Here is a 16,097-nt window from a genome sequence, read left to right on the forward strand (position 1 = left end):
GTTTTGAAGTGAAATGTGTAATAGATACAATATGAGTGCCACAAGGCAACGTTATTTAGTTTTAAGAAAGTAAACTTAGGCATGCCCCCCCCCCTTTTTAAATATATAGGCACAAATAACGGGAGAATGGTGCTGGGTTAGTGGCCAACACTATCTTAAATGCAGCTTCCACATTTCTGGGGCATATTGATTCCTGTTGACAAAATCAAGTGCCATGATTTCAGCAATGTCAGTTCTAATGTCCAGATAATTTAAGCTGAAAGGGACAGGGCAGTTCTGTGGGTCATATAACCAGAGTAAAGGAGTTTAGGTGCTAAACTGCCTCCACAACTGCCTCAGTTTATCTTCTTAAGAAGTCTCTCCTTCCTGAGGAGGTTAGGATAATGTCTATGTGTATTTTTTTAAATGGCATTTATATTGACATTACTTATTGATTATAGATATAGTTGTTGGGTTGTAAATAGATTTTTCCTTAAGTTCTCTGATTAAATTTTTCTCACAAGTTTTGTACTTCTTTATGTACTGTGCTCAATTAATTCGGTGGATTTTTTTTTCTTTAAGGTATTACATATGTGTTCTTATCCCCTTTTTGCCCCCCTACCCCCACTCATGCCCTCATTCCCCTAGTGTCTGTGTCCATTGGTTATGCTCATATGCGTGCATACAAGTCCTTTGGTTGATCTCTCCCACTTTCCCCCACCCTCCCCTGCCTTCCCTCTGAGATTTGATGGTCTGATTGATGCTTCTCTGTCTCTGGATCTGTTTTTGTTCATCAGTTTACATTGTTGATTATATTCCACAAACGAGTGAGATCATGTGATATTTATCTTTCTCCAACTGATTTATTTCGCTTAGCATAATGCTCTCCAGGTCCATCTATGCTGTTGCAAATGGTAAGAGTTCCTTCCTTTTTACAGCAGCGCAGTATTCCATTGTGTAGATGTCCCACAATTTTCAATCCACTCACCTGCTGATGAGCACTTAGGCTGTTTCCAAATCTTAGCTATTGTAAATTGTGCTGCTATGAACATAGGGATGCATATATCCTTTCTGATTGGTGTTTCTGTTTTCTTAAGATATATTCTTAGAAGTGGGATCACTGGGTCATATGGGAGCTCCATTTTTAGTTTTTTTGAGGAAACTCGTACTGTTCTCCACAGTGACTGCACCAGTCTGCATTCCCACCAGCAGTGTATGAGGGTTCCTTTTCTCGGCATCCTCGCCAGCACTTGTCATTTGTTGATTTGTTGATGATAGCCATTCTGACAGGTGTGAGATGATACCTCATTGTCATTTTGATTTGCATTTCTCAGATGATTAGTGACTTTGAGCATGTTTTATTTGTTTCTTGTCCTTCTGTATGTCCTCTTTCAAAAAGTATCTATTTAGGTCTGTTGCCCATTTTTTGATTGGGTGGTTTATCTTCCTTTTGTTAAGTTGTATGAGTTCCCTGTAAATGTTGGAGATTAAACCCTTATCGGAGGTAACATTGGCAAATATGTTCTCCCATGCAGTGGGCTTTCTTGTTGTTTTGTTGATGGTTTCCTTTGCTGTGCAGAAGCTTTTTATTTTCATGTAGTCCCATTTGTTTATTTTCTTTTTAGTTTCCAATGCCCTAGGAGCTGTATCGGTGAAGATATTGCTTCGGCATATGTCTGAGATTTTGCTGCCTGTGGATCCTCTAAAATTTTTATGGTTTCCTGTCTTACAGAAGAAGTAAAACTGTCATTATTCACAGATGACATGATACTGTATATAGAAAACCCTAAAGACTTCATCAAAAAAAATATTAGACTTAATAAATGAATTCGGCAATGTAGCAGGATACAAAATTAACACCCAGAAATCTGTGGCTTTTTTATACACCAATAGTGAATTTACAGAAAGAGAGATTAAGAAAACAATCCCATTTACCATTACACAAAAAAATTAAGATACCTAGGAATAAACTTAACTAAGGAGGTAAAATACCTGTACTCTGAAAACTACAGGGCACTGAAAAAAGAGATAGAGGAAGACATAAACAGATGGAAGAGCATACCATGTTCATGGATTGGTAGAATCAACATCATTAAAATGTCCCTACTACCCAAAGTAACCTATAGATTCAGTGCACTCCCCATTAAAATATCAATGGCATATCTCACAGACCTAGAATGAACTCTCCAAAAATTCATCTGGAATAAAAAAGACCCCGAATAGCTGCAGCAATCCTGAGAAAGAAGAACAAAGTTGGAGGGATCTCAATAGCATATATCAAGCTATATTACAAAGACACTGTTCTCAAATTGCCTGGTACTGGCATAAGAACAGACATATAGACCAACGGAATAGAATAGAGAACCCAGAAATCAACCCAAACCACTATGCTTAATTAATATTTGACAAAGGAGGCAAGAGCATACAATGGAATCAAGAGAGTTTCTTCAATAAATGGTGTTGGGAAAATTGGACAATACATGCAAAAAAAAAAAATGAAACTAGACCACCAACTTGCACCATACACAAAAATAAACTCAAAATAGATAAAGGACTTAAACATAATTTGGTGGATTTTTAAAATGTATCTTTATTGTTGAAACTATTACGTATGTCCTCTCTTTTAACCCATTGACCCCATTCTAGCCTGCACCCACCCCCCACCTCAGGCCTTCACCACAATATTGTCTGTTCCATGGGTTATGCATGTATGCATGTAAATTCTTTGATTAACCTCTTCCCACCTACTCCCACCTTCTCTCTGAGATTTGGTGGATATTTTTAGTCGATCATATAATCCAGTTTCAATTGATCAAAGGCAATTTTTCTCCCCCTCTCCCAAGCAGAAAAATTCTAATTGGTATTTTTTAAAAGTGAGGTAAACTTGGCATATAACATTATATTAGTTTCAGGTCTATATAAAAAGTGATTACCACAATAAATCTAGTTACCATCCATCACCATATGATTGATCCCCTTCACCAATTATCCCCACCCCTAGCGCCCTTTCCTTCTCATAACCATTAATTGTCCTCTGTACCTATGAGTTTTGTTTTGTTTACTCATTTGTGGTGTTGTTTAATGCCACATATAAATGGAAGCATTGGTATTTGTCTTTCTTTGTCTGACTTATTTCACTTAATATGATACCCTGAAGGTCCATCCATGTTGTTGCAAATGGCAAAATTTCATCCTTTTTTATGGCTAAGTAGGAGACTATTGTATATATGTATATACTTACCACATACTCTTTATTCATTTAGTCATCAGTGGACACTTAGATTATTTCCATTGGTTGTATATCTCAGTTATTATAAATAATGCTGCAATGAATATAAGAGTACATATATATTTTTGAATTAGTGTTATTGTTTTCTTTAGATAAATACTCAGAAGTGAAATAGTTTATGGAAGTTCTATTTTTAATTTTTTGAAGAACCTTCATACTGTTTTCCATTGTGACTATACTAATTAACAGTCCCACCAACAGTATATCCTACCACATCTTCTCCAAGACTTGTTATTTCTTGTCTTTTTCATAATAACCATTCTAATGGGTGTGAGGTGATATTTCATTGTGGTTTTGATTTACATTTCTCTGATAATTAGTGATGTTAAATATATTTTTAATGCTTGTTGGCCATTTGTGTCTTTTCTTTGGAAAAATGTTTATTTAGATCCTCTGCTCATTTTAAAAAAAATAATTCTTGCTTCTTTCTATTTTTAACATTTAATACTTTTCTATTTTTTATTACAGTTGACATACATTATTACATTAGTTTCAGGTGTTAGGGATTAGACATTTACATAACTTACTAAGTGATCATCCCAATAAATCTTGTACCTATCAGACACCATATATAAGTTTTTAGAATATTATTGACTATATTCCCTATGCTGTACTTTGTATCCCCATGACTATTCTATAAAAAGTAATTTGTACTAGTACTTCTTAATCCCTTCATCTTTTTTGCCCATCCTCCTTACCCTCTCCCATCTGGCAACCATGAGAAAGCTCTCTGTATCTGAGTCTGTTTCTGTTCTGCTTGTTCATTTATCTTGTTTTTAGATTCAGTTGTTGCTAGATATGTATTTATTGACACTTTATTGGTCATACTTTTTATCTTCTTCTTAAAGAAGACCCTTTGACATTTCATATAATACTGGTTTGTTGATGATAAACTTTAGCTTTTTGTTGTCTGAGAAGCTCTTCATCTGTCCTTTGATTCTAAATGATAGCTTTCCTGGATGGAGTAATCTTGGTTGTAGGTCCTTTCTTTTCATCACTTTGAATATTTCTTGCCAATTCCTTCTGGCCTGACAAGTCTCTCTCTCTTTTTAAATTCTCACATGTGGGTATTTTCCATTGATTTTTAGAGAGCGTGGAAGGAAAAGAGGAGGAAGGGAAAGAGAGAAACATCAATGTGAGAGAGACACATTAATTGGTTGCCTCCCACATGTGCTCCAATCAGAGCCAAGATAGAGCCTGCAACCGAGGTATGTGCCCTTGATCGGGAATCGAACTCATGACCCTTCAATCCCCAGGATGATGCCCTAACCCCTGAGCCAAACAGGCCAGGGCCAAAGTTTCTTTTGAGAAATTAGCTGACAGTCTTATGGGAGCTCCCTTGTAGATAACTAACTGCTTTTCTCTTGCTGCTTTTCTTTGTTTTTAACCTTTTGCATTTAATTATGCTGTGCCTTGGTGTGGCCTCTTTGTGTTCATCTTGTTTGGGACTCTCTGTGCCTCCTGGACTTGTATGTTTATTACCTTCACCAAGTTAGGAAAGTTTTCTGTAATTATTTTTCAAATAGGTTTTCAATTTCTTGCTTTCTCTCTTCACCTTCTGGCCCCCCATTATTTAAATGTTGGTATGCTTGAGTTCTTTTTTATACAGTTGAGGTTCTCACTAAGCTCTTTGGGCATCCTTATAACCAGTGTTTTTGAACTCTGCATCTAGTAGATTCCTTGCCTCCATTTTGCTTAGTTCTTTTTTGGAGTTTTGTTCTGTTCTTTCATTTGAATCATGTTTCTTTGTCTCCTCATTTTGGCAGCCTTCCTGTGTTTGTTTCTATGTATTGAGTACAGCTGCTACATCTCCCATGCTTGATAGTGTGGTCTAAAATAGTAGATGTCCTGTAAGGTCCAGTGGCACAGCCTCCCTCAGCCCTCAGGCTGGGTACTCAAGGCATACCTCTCACGTAGGCTGTACACTCTCCTGTTGTAGTTGAGACTTGATTGCTGTTGGCAAGTCAATGGGAGGGATTTACCCAGGCTGATCAGCTGCAAGGACTGGCTGATCACTGACCTCCAACCACCATGGAGGATTAGCTGTGCAGGGGCCTACCCCACAGAGCAAGACTTACTTCAGTGGGGCTCTGGTACTCACTGAGTCCACCCGTTGAGTGTGTCACTTGTGAAGGCAGTTGGGTGGTGGTGCTTCCACGTGGTCTGAAGCTGTGCACTGGGTGCACTGGCTTTGGCGCATTGTTTGTTTGTTTTGCTAATGAGTTCTTTATATAGTTTGGATAGTAACCCCTAATTGGATATATGATTTGCACATATTTTCTCCCATTTAGTAGGTTGTCTTTTCATTTTGTTGATGGTTTTCTTTGTTGTGCAGCTTTTTAATTTGATGTAGTCCCACTGATTTGTTTTTGCTTTTGTTGCCTTTACTTTTAGAATCAAATCCAAAAATTCAGCACCATGACCAATATCAAGGAGCTTATGACTTATGTTTTCTTCTAGGAGTTTTATGGTTTCAGATATTATATTCTACTCTTTAATCCATTCTGAGTTTATTTTTTGTGTGTGGTGTAAGATAGTGGTCTAATTTTGTTCTTTTTCTTGTGGCTATCCAGTTTTCTTAATACCATTTATTGAAAAGACTATCTTTTCCTCAGTGTATATTTTTGACTCCTTTGTCATAAATTAATTAAACATATAGGTGTGGGTTTGCTTCTGTGCTCTCCATCTGTTCCATTGATCTATGTGTTTGTTTTTAAGCAAATACCATTCTGTTTTGATTACTGTAACTTTGCAGTAGGGTTTGAAATCAGGGAGTATGATATCTCCAATTTTGTTCTTCTTTCTCAAGATGGTGTTAGCTATTTGCAGTCTTTTATGGTTCCATAAAAATTTTAGAATTATTTTTTCTATTCCTGTGAAAAAATTCCAGTGGAATTTTGATAGAGATTGCATTGAATCTGTAATTAGGATTATTTTATTAAATTATACACAAAATTAGTAATTCCATCTCAAAAAAATAAAAGCTTTGAAAATATTGTCATTTTCATAGAGAAAAATGTTCTTCTTTAAGAGAAATTCCTCAAAGAGAAGGAATGAGACCTAATTTTTAAGTTTCACAGTTTAAATTGTTTGTGTTGGGGTGGGATTGTAAGGCCCCAGGGTACAGACTTTGAACCCCTCCAGGCGGGATTTGTCCTGGGAAGTGGTGCGTGTGTGGGAAGCAGCCAATGAATTGCCATAAGAAGCTGGCTTTCAGCAGAGGAGGATTTGTCCTTCTGACTTTGGCTGATACCCATTCTGAACCAGGAGCAAAGGAGAGTCGTTCTTGTCCTCTGTGTGATCAGGGAGGAATAAGAAAAGAGGAAAGGCACAAGAACAAATCTCAGCATAAAGAAGAGATCCACATCCCCTGAAAGCAAGTTACAATAGCTTATTTGGAAACTGCCATGTAGAGAAGGACTTCATTTGGTCAAAATAGTTGTTTTTATTTAAAAACCTTCTTGCTTTAAAGATAAAGCAACTAATGACTGCATATTCAGAAGGGGTTCATCAGCTGCAGTGGGCTTCCTCCCTCAGGAAGGCCTGTTGATCTGCTGCCAGATGCCATGCCAAATTTGAATGAAAAATGAGGATTTTCAATGAGATTATTGTGAAAATGTGGAAAAAGCAACTAAGTCAGCTTTGTAGGAGATAAACATTGATATCTTGAGTAGATCACACTTTACAAAAGCCAGATCTCATTTTAGACAACATAAGTATGTTCATTCTTCCTATACAGTCTCTGATATTTTACTCTACTACAAAAAAAAAATCTACTTATTAGTCTTAACACCCTTCTCTGAATTGCCAGATAAAAGGCTACAGCAATTGGAAGAAACTTATCTTTAAAATGTTTCTATTATTCTTGGTGACAATGCATTTTCCACCGAGAACTTCTCTAAATGTGTATTTTTTTTTCCTATGAATGAAGCAGAAATCAAAAAGGACTTTCATCTGCCTCCGGAGAACACAGGCATGCAAACACTGAGCATGGCATTGCATTAAGCTCTGAAAATGCTTTAGGGAACTGGTGGTGCCATGCACATGCATTAAGGCAAGAGTCTTTATATTCTAGGAAATTCATCACAGTATGACAATTTGTGTGGTGCTCCCCAGTGGAGTTTGTTCTTGTCTAGTTCTCCCTCTTTTATTTCCCTTCAGTGGCTTCACACATTCTGGAATATGTCTTAGGGAGGCAGGGAAGGGGGGAGAATTCATTGAGGTTTCAGACTAAGGGAAGAAGCAGCCCAATGGGTTAATTTACCTTCCCTCATGCCATGCCTTTATTATAGGATAATGAGGCTAACCAACACTTATTGGGGGGTGTCTACACTGTACAGGTACCAGGTGAGTCACTTCACTCACATGATTGTCAACCCTCACTGCAGCACTATAAAAATAAGTATTCTGGTCCTGCCTGAATTGATGTATTAATCTGGCATTAATTCAACACAGTTTTGGAGGGCATACGTTACAGACTTGCAGACATAGTTGTAGATATTGAGGACCCAATGACAAGTAACATTTGACTCCCTACACATAAATGGGAAAACTAACCAGAAAAAAAAGTTAAGGGACCTCACCAAGGAAGGAATAGAACCAGAATGAAGCCATTTGTGTAATTCTGAAATGCCTGCCATTTAATCCATACCATGCTGTGTTTGTTTGTTTGTTTTTAACTAACTCCCAGATTCTGATTTGTGAGTTTCCTAGGGTTAAGAGCACTGATTTGGGGCTGAAAGCAAAGAGTGCCCCATTTTAGCTGGCCCTGGGAAAATTATTTAACCTCTCTGACTTAAATGATTTTATCTGTAAAACAAGAATTCTGATACCAAACCCCTAATTCTATTCTGAGGAATAAGTTATATTGTGTATACAAAGCCTTTAGCACTGGGCCCAGCACATGGCAAATGCTCAGGAATGTAAATATGACTAGTATCTTCTTCACTATGGTTTTCTCTTACACTGAAGTGTAGGGAGCAGCTATAGGGTTAAGCCTCAGACTGAAACCCGTGGCAGGGCCACAAACAAGTCCCAGCTTGGAGGGCAGAGCTCTCCTAGCATAATTAAGCTTGACCTTATAGTCCTCCCTTGCTCCTTCCTAGGTAGCTAATGGGCTGTGGGAGGTGCAGCAAGTGCTGCCAAAACAAGGTGAAACTCACAAGAACATTGTAAACATGTTGACCACTACCTTGTTTTGCTTTGTGGGCTCTGACTATAAAATAAAGACTCAGCTTGCAGACTGTGGTGCTGTCTCTCTATTAGAGAAGCAGAGTCCCACCAAGTCCCAGCTGTATTCTCTTGTCTGTCTTCTTTCATCCTTCACCGCCCCTCCTCAGGCTCACCGAACCTGCCCGAGCTGGACGCAGCACACTGAGGAATCTCTGGGGCTGTTTGCTTTCACCTGGAATGGAAGTCTCTTCCCTTCCTCTCCTGCTTGGCTTTGCTCCATAGCCTGTCAGAGATTTTGCTCTGAACTAAAGTGACAACTGTCATGATTTTGCTGTTCACACTAGAAGTCTACAGGACAAAGATAGAAAAGTGCCTTCATGCTCAGGATTATCTATGTGACCTTATAGAATGTTATCAGGAAGAGAGGCCCCAAGAGAAGGATGCTAAAGAGTTGAGTTTTAGCATCTCTGATTCCTGAGACTCACATGGGAGTGGATTACCATCCTCTGTTCAAATGTCTGTCTTTCTCTGTAGACTGGGGAATACATCAGGGGAATGACAAGGTCTTATTCCTCTTTGTCATCTTAGTGCCTGTCATGGTGTTTAACATATAGTAAGTGCTCATTAAACATTGTGGAATGAATAAAAGAATAAAAAGTGAACTTAAAAGTTCTATTGAATTGTTCGTTGTTTTAAAATGGACACATTCCTGTATTTCAAAAGGACCAGAAAAAAAGTATGTCAAAATGTAATGTAGAACAATAGTTTTCTCTGGGGGTTGGGATTTGGAGGTGATATTTTTACTTTGTACTTTTAGAATTTTGTGGGTTGATAACATTAACAGCAATTGATGTTATTAAGGAACGTTCTTTGAACTTTACTTGTGGGGTGGAAGAGTTCGGTATTTCTACACCAAAGAGTACCATAATGAGAGCTAGAGCCTTTGGAAATTCAATGTGGTGGTGGAGTTCAGCATCGTTCTTGCCCTATTATCACCAGGCACTGAGCATAGACCATGGTTAATATGCTTTTGTAGTTCAAATTATGTCACTCTTTTATAGAGCTCTCAGATCTTTGAAGCCATTACTGAATTTAGTCTGCCAATTAGGGGGCCAACAGAACCAATCCCATTGGATAGGGATCAGAAAGATTATTCTTTTACCCAAGTTTAAGGTCCCACACTTTGCTCTTCTATAATCTAACCTTTTATACTATAGCTCAGAGTGGTGACCTAACCCCCACCCCCAGTACAAATGCTAATATAAGCAATCATCAGGAGCCAGGACACCTAGTTAGATTTAATTCACAAGCAATGTCATTCTTTTATTTTTAATTGAATGTATTGGGGTGAAATTGGTTCATATAACCATACAGGTTTTAAGTATACAACTCAATAAAACATTATCTGCATACTGCATCGTGTGCCCTAAGCAAAGTTTCTCTCCATCCCCATTTCACCTCCCTTTGCCCACCTCCACCTACTCCCTCACCCTCCTTTCCCTCTGGCTATCAACACAGTGTTTAGCTGAGTCTTTCATCCAGCCCCACAATCTGCCACCAGCTGTCAGTCTATTCCACATATCCCTGCCTCTGTTTCTATTTTGTTCATCAGTTTATTTTGTTTATTAGATTCCAAGCAATGTCATTCTTAATGGCTTGAGAAAGTTTCATTCTTTTTCATTTCCTTTGCTGTAAATGACACTTTCAAAAAAAAAAAAACTGATTGTTTTCAGTAATGATCTACATAACTCCTATCTCTTCTTCACTATTAGATGGGACATGAAAATGTGTCCTGTAGACTCTGAGCAATGTGATTTCCCAACTGGGCAGTGATGTTGCTATAAAGGTTATGAGTCACTGAAGAACAAGTTCAAGACAATCCTTCTTCCTTTGACCACACAGAGGTTATTTTGAGAAATGCATACTGAATCATCATGCTGTCATTTGGGTCTACACAGGATGACATATGTGCCTCCTAGCGCAGGTTCAGGGGCAGGCAAGTATGTTATTTGGCTTCCTGGGGATCACAGGCACATGCTCACCCCCTCAGGCCACCACAAGGCTCTTTCTCTAGGCAGAACTAATTGTTGGGAAGACAGCATCCCAGATTAGGAAGAAGTGAGTTGGTCTCACAGGTGTGAGGAATTCATAAATTGAGTTAGTCTTGACTAGATTTGATATCTCTTTAAAAATTATTAGTGATAGCATGAACTAGATTCTCCCAAATACATAGTTTATTATTTGGTAATAAGTTAGACAATTTAGGGACATAAATAACTAGTAATCAAATAAGTTAAGCCCTGCTAATGCATTATGGAACTAATGTATCATCTTTCCTAGGCAGATGCTTTTGCTTAGTTTTCTTGTGTCTATTTCTAAGGGATCCTCAAGGAGTGATGTTAATGGTGGGCTTCCAAGTCCCCAAAGATGTCTTTGGTCAGAAGGTACTTTGGGAGGCAACATATCCCGTCTTACAAGGGCCTTCCTAATATAGCTTCTTACCTGACATCAGGAAACCATCTCTTCTGGCAAGCCTTTCATGAAGTCCAGAGTCAAGCCCTCCATTTAGATAATTTTAAAATACATTCTGGAATGTGTGTTTTTATTTCTTTTAATATAGGAATATTTGAGCTTGCTTACTTCATGGGCTCTTATGAAATTTTAGTGTTATAAGTTAGTTGAATGAATTCCTCACACAGTGGTTATGTCCACCCAGAACCTCCTACTGTGACCTTACTTTGAATAAAGGTTTTTGCATATGTAATTAAGGTAGGGATCTTAAGATGAGATCATCTTAGACCCATGGTCAGCAAACTGCGGCTCTCGAGCCACATTCGGTTCTTTGGCCCCTTGAGTGTTTCTCTTCTGAAGCCTTAAGAGTACCCTAATTAAGTTAATAACAATGTACCTACCTATATAGTTTAAGTTTAAAAAATTTGGCTCTCAAAAGAAATTTCAATCGTTTTACTGTTGATATTTGGCTCTGTTGACTAATGAGTTTGCCGAACACTGTCCTAAACTATCCAGTGGGTCCTTATTCCAATTACAAAAGTCCTTATAAAAGAAAAGGAGGTGACATAGAGATACCGAAAGGGATGCCATGTGAAGACAGAGATTGGAGTTTTGCTGCCACAAGCCAAGGATCACCTGGACACATAGAAGCTGGAAGAGCCAAGAAGGATTCTCCCCTAGTTCCTTCTGAAGAAGCTTGGTCCTTCTCAGGCCTGGATTTCAGACTTCTGGCCCCTAGAGTTGTTGAGTAAATAAATCTCTGTTGTTTTAAGCCATACCGTTTGAGGTAATGTGTTATGGCAGCCCCAGGAAACTAATACAAGCACATTCTTTGAGGTCCAAGATTACAAGTGCTCTCAATGTTGGCAGAACGACTTGGGAGTGTGTATTACCTAGCGTCATTTTCTGAGGGGTCTAGATTTAGTTAGTTTGTTAGGATCATATCATATTCTGTTGGCACCTGATGAGGCATCAGTATGTTTTAACTCACTTTCTGAAAGACCCAAAATCCAGTACACAGCTCACAGTTTTTGGTAAAGGATTGATTATGAATGCAGTAAGTTCCTTATGCATTTTTTGATTAAGTAAACAAATAGTTCCGAACAACTTTTCCACTGGGAGTTCACCTTCTTGAAGAACCTGAGACAAGGAATACCAAAGGCATGAATAATAATTAACTCCTGGTTGCAGTGTACAGCCAAAAGTCCTGTTTTGTTATCAGTTCTCTGATTCTCTAAGAGATTAAACATTTGATTAAACATATTTCAGCAACAGAAACTACTGCAATGGCTTTTGAACTATTTTAGTCACTTAGCTATATATTTACCTTATGTGCAATGAAACAATATCCTGTTCATTTGTTTATGTGCTTGAAGGATCTGAGCTTCTATATCTATTTATCCCACCCTTTATTAAACAACAAGTAAATTATTCAATTCAAGAAATATTTGGCCAGTGCCTACTATGTGCTCTAGACACTATTAGAGCTGAGTGGGTTATTACAAAAGTGAAAGACCTAGACTACAAGTGCTTCCAAGCTAATCAAGGAGGGAGAATGTATAAGTAATCTGTGTGTCAAAGAAACCTGTACTAAGAGAGACACCCAAGCAAGTGTGACTATGCACTATTGATTGTCCTTTTTTTTCTGGCAATTCCTTCTTAGTTTATTTACAAGGCCTCTACCTTTTTCTACCGACCATTAATTGGAAAAGTCCCACAAGGTTTTATTAGAGGCCTATTTTATTCTCCCTTTCTCTCTCTCCCTAGGCAAGAAAGTATAGTTACTAACAAAATCTGAGGTCTGGACTACTTTATACAACTACCTGATATCTCTCATATGTCTCAAATGATCCTCACACTCAACATGCCCAAACAAAACTCATGATCCTTGATCTCGTACCTCAGATCTGACTCTTTTTCAATTTTCCCTGTGCCCAAGAATGACGAAGACAGACACCAAGGAGTTATCTTTGTTACTTTCCTCTCCTATACTCTGATCTCTAAACCATCACAGAGTCCTATAAATTTTACCTTCTGAATTTTTCTCAAATTTATATTTCTCTTCATTTCTACTGCCACCTCTCTAATATATGCTACAGCCTAATCAGAGGAGTGACTTCCCATCATCTTTCCATATTCTGTTGGTTAGAAGCAAGTCAAAGGTCCTGCCCACACTAAAGGGAAGAGAGTATAAAGAAACAACACGACGGAGCCAAGATTATGGGGCCATCTTAGAATTCTGCTTATCATAGATTTCAAATCTTAACTCACTTCATCAGAAAAACCTCCCCCAACCCACGCTGGTAGGCTATATTGCCAATTCACTTGTAGTTAGGCAGGGTCATGTGACTACCCTTGCCATTGAAATATAAGTAGAAGCAATATCTGTTACTTCCAGGCCAACACATTTCAGAGTCAGTATGTCCATTTGGAGAAATAGGAAACACAAATTGAATGGCTAACGAATGCCTGTACAAAATAAATGTTAACACATATAAATTAATTTAGTACCAACTTGACCCAGAAAGGTCAATGAGCAATATCAAAGTTAGATGAAGTTACTCATGAAATATTGCCCAGGGGTAGGGGATTTTGAGTTGGGTTTGAAGAGAGGGAATTATAGTAATTGGTGAGCAGAAAGGGGAGGAGGAAGCAAAAGTAAAATGTTTAAAGGCTTAGGAAGAGCAGATCTACTTACTGGAACAGAAATTTCATTAAGGGATAATGAAGAAAAACGGCTAGTTTTATGTGTATATTCCCCATAGTAACTAGCAGAATAAATGCTAGATGAATGTTTAGTCCAAGTTGCAAAGTTCAAAGATCAAGTTCCTAAACAAATTGGAAATGAACCTACCTGATTAGAAATAAATTGTCATTTTACTTGATGGTCAAATTTCATCGTAGGGAATTCTGAGACAATGAGAAAACTTGTAGATTTTCCAAGAAAACCAAATATTGTGGTTTGCTTGATTTTCTTAAAATGAATATGCCAGACTTAACCCAAATAAATCAAAGTGGTATCCCTGGGAGACCTAGGTGCTGCAGTTTTCAGCAAACTTTTGGAACCCCCGTTTTGGAATGGTATTCAAAGTCTTCAGCTTTTTCTTTTGAATATCTTCAGAGAAAATAGGTTTGATTTCTGAAATGATAAATTCATGCAGAAGCCAATCTAGGTGAGTAGGACTAGTTTTAAGAAAGGTGCACCTGTAACCTGATTCTGATTTTGCTAATATAAATTTGATCTCCAAATTACCAAAGAATTTCAAAAATATGGTTAGCACATACCACCTCCATAACCTCCTGTGGTGACCACTCTGAAGGGCAAAGCCTAGATGAAAATATACAGTCACACTTAGCTGCATAAGAAGGATCAGCACACCTTCCCACTGGCTACCATGAGCTCAGAGACAAACAGTGGTAACCACACCTACAACCCCTTGTCCTCTGAACAGCGCTGGCTTCTACGGGGCAGTCTGCAGCAGGTTTCGCGCCTTCCTCAGTGCCCTTTTCTACAAAAGCAGTTCCTGAAATAGGGCTGCTTAACATTTTACCTTGTGGAAAAGCACTGAGGGGAGGCAGGCTGAGCCCATGGGAAATTAGAAGTACCCTGGAATTTAACAGGAAAGAAAAAGCAATCACTCACCCTGTGGCCCTGGTATTCACCCAGATCCAGCTGCTGCAGCGGAGCAGGCAGGCCGATGGTCCTCAGGTGGTGAAAGATAACGTGGAAAATGAAAGCAGCCTGATTCATGTGTGCTAAACCAAACCCTGAAGTAGTGGCGAGAGTGTATTGTGTAGGGAGGCTTGAGAGCAAAATGGGGTGTAGGATGAGTCACGGCCAGCACATTGAAAATACAAGAGCGTGTGAGGGGTAGGGTGGGTGGGGGAGATGGAACTTACGTTCTGTGGTAACAAGTTGGGTAACAAAAGAATAGGAGAAAATCAGGAGCCTTGAGCCTTCGTGAATTCTCCTCTGCTCTCTAAGACACGCCATTGTTATGAGATACTGTAACATTGCTCAGAGCCTAATTGCCTTGTGTTTGGGCACTTATATTTATTCTGACTTTTGGTTTATCCAGGTTTATTCTCTTTTACTGATTGTTTCCCACCTGACTCCTCAGACATAGCAATCACTTAGTGCCTCATGTTTAAGTGACATCTTATCATCTGTTTTCCAGACAAACATCATGGAGTCCTACGTGCCTTGAAACAGCACTACCACCTCTGGTTTATCGCCATATCCTCTTGTAACCGATTTACAAAAGGCATTCTCAGGCTCATTTTTTTTCTTTGCAGGGACAGTATTTAAAGTCATTACATTTAAAACACCAGAATTTTAGTTGATGAACTCCAAAATAATTTGCCTTATTACTGCCACCCTTTCCTAGAGAATTCTCTTCCTCACCCTATTCCGCCTTCTTTAAGGATATTGTTTTTTGCTCAGATGCTAGCAGATAGTAAGTGCTCGATAGATATGTTATGAATGAATAAATGAATGAAGGTCACTTGATAACACAAATCTTTCCAGGATGGTTTAGCCAACATGATTTCTAAGGCATGAAAATAAATGACTTTATAAAGTCCCTTTAGTTGCTAGGTCTTGAATATTTAAAGACGTGTTCAGAGAGCTTTCAAAAAAGTGATACTGTAATCCACTGTCAACATTGTGGGAAGTGAATTGGGGAAAAGAATGGTGGGTGTAGTGTGTGTGTGTGTGTGTGTGTGTGTGTGTGTGTGTCCCACCATATATTCACTCTAAATTTAACCATTCCACATATTACTATAATACTTGACATAAATTTTTTCATAAATAATAATTGATACATGGCTCTAAAGCATCTACATTTCATGAAGAATTGAGTGTTTGTTTGTTTGTTACTCTTAAGTGTCATTGCAACTCACAGACAAAATAAAGTCATGGGTTGTTCAGTGCTAGAAATAGGGCATTCTGTAGTAGGGCCTCAATTTATAGATAAGAAAACTCAGGCCCAAAAAAGTTCCATCACAGAGGCTGATGGCAAAGGAACCAGACTCCCCGGTTTCTGTCTTCCAGTCCAGCCGTGTCTGAGCAGCTCATCCATTATGGGATATTGTCATGGTGCTGAGAGCAGTCATCTTGGGATAGTCCAAGAAACAAAAACATTAT

This window comes from Myotis daubentonii, chromosome 1, assembly GCF_963259705.1.
Source record: "Myotis daubentonii chromosome 1, mMyoDau2.1, whole genome shotgun sequence".
NCBI lineage: Eukaryota > Metazoa > Chordata > Mammalia > Chiroptera > Vespertilionidae > Myotis > Myotis daubentonii.